This window comes from Aplysia californica, unplaced genomic scaffold, assembly GCF_000002075.1.
Source record: "Aplysia californica isolate F4 #8 unplaced genomic scaffold, AplCal3.0 scaffold01226, whole genome shotgun sequence".
Lineage (NCBI taxonomy): Eukaryota > Metazoa > Mollusca > Gastropoda > Aplysiida > Aplysiidae > Aplysia > Aplysia californica.
In genome coordinates, this window is record NW_004798496.1 from 14,748 (window position 1) to 16,315 (window position 1,568).

The window sequence follows — 1,568 nt, forward strand, 5'->3', positions numbered from 1 at the left end:
TTATATATGCATATGTGTATATAAGTGATGCAATAGAAATATGTGATACAAATATTTTTCCACAATCTTATATTCGTGAATACTTCTCACAAACAATCACAGCTTTTTAAATACGAGCGATCCATTAACAATCCCTGTCTGGGCTCCAAGGAGACTTTTGTACATGAGACATTCGGTCTCATTACCGGTCAAAAACAGCAACCTTTTTGGTTGATGTTTCCCTTCCCTGGACCACATGCTGCGCCAGATACATACGACGTGTTTAGCTCGTGTGAGGCATCAATTCTCCATTTATTTTCCTGTATTAGTAATATAATCTGCTCACGCACAATAGACCGTGCGCTTCACCTCCCCACGTCACTCGCGCGCGACCTCTGTGTTGTTCCTGATACAGCGACAGATTGGATGGAGAAGGTTTTCGAAAACAATACATCGTACAGCTGTCAGGACAACAACAGCGACCACCACGCAATGATCTACTTTTTTTCTCCCTGGTACTAAAAACTATGTTCTGATGCAGTACTATTTCATTCTTCAAACAGAGCAACGGACAAATAAAGCTCCTAATTTGAGGAGGGGGGGGGGGACATGGCGTAGGCCAATTATTAATTTAGCGTAACTTACTCGGGAAGAAAAATAGCTTATTTTTAGACTGCCTACTGTGGGCTATGTTTCGGCACTATTCGGCAGGAGCACATTTGAGATGTGCCGTCTTATTAATATTAATGTACCGCCAAACTCGGTACGAGTGTCGTCATCGCTTGGGTTATCCCCAAGAGCGATTTATTGGTCAGGTTACACCGTTGAATATACTATTATGTTTATCTAAAGCGCGTGGACTTTGGCATAGTATAGTAGATGTTTTACGGCGCTACAGACACAGAAATGACAGTTATGGCGCCTTTGAGGACCTTGTTTTGATATCTAGCTAGTGTTTGTTTCTGGCTTCTTTTACTTTATTATTGTGGGTGTTTTACGTGATAGAACAATAAAACATTTTGGGCGGCACTGCACGACCGTGCTCCATGGACGAACCGCGCCTGTCCCTCATCTATACTTGACACCGAGTGGGGGTCGACACGAGTAGTCAACTCCCAGTGCGGATTACAACGATACATTATTTATCCTATGAGAGGCATCGTAGTGAAACCTGGCGCTCGTTAAAATATTGAATTCAAAGAAAAAAAGCATTTTTATATTTGCCTGTTCAGTAATTTTTTATCAATTTTCTGTTATTTGGCTCAACACGTGATATGTTTTGGTAAAACAAATTACTGTTAGGATTTTAATGAAAAACGTTGATTAAAGCACACAAAAATGTAAATTTTCAGTTTTTTAGAACTCTCAAGCTTTGGAAAATCAACGGCATTTTCTCGCTTATTTTACCTCTGAAACCGGGCGACCCCAGCCTCTTTTGTTTGCACATATCTCGACTTCTGTTCAAGATAGATGTGTATTTTTGGGGTCGAAAGATAGTTTATTTTATTTTATATTATAGTAGATGGTTTTACGGCGCTCGCAACTGCATAAGGTCATATGAGCGTCAAGGGGTGGGTGTCAACAGAGAA

General features: G+C 40.6%; 1 protein-coding gene across 1 annotated transcript in view; it reads right to left on the reverse strand.

The window, feature by feature from the left end:
- The window catches only part of LOC101857531 (leucine-zipper-like transcriptional regulator 1 homolog), a gene marked incomplete at its 3' end in the record, with an annotated part of 7,696 nt that overhangs the window by 1,916 nt on the left and 4,212 nt on the right, over positions 1-1,568 (reverse strand).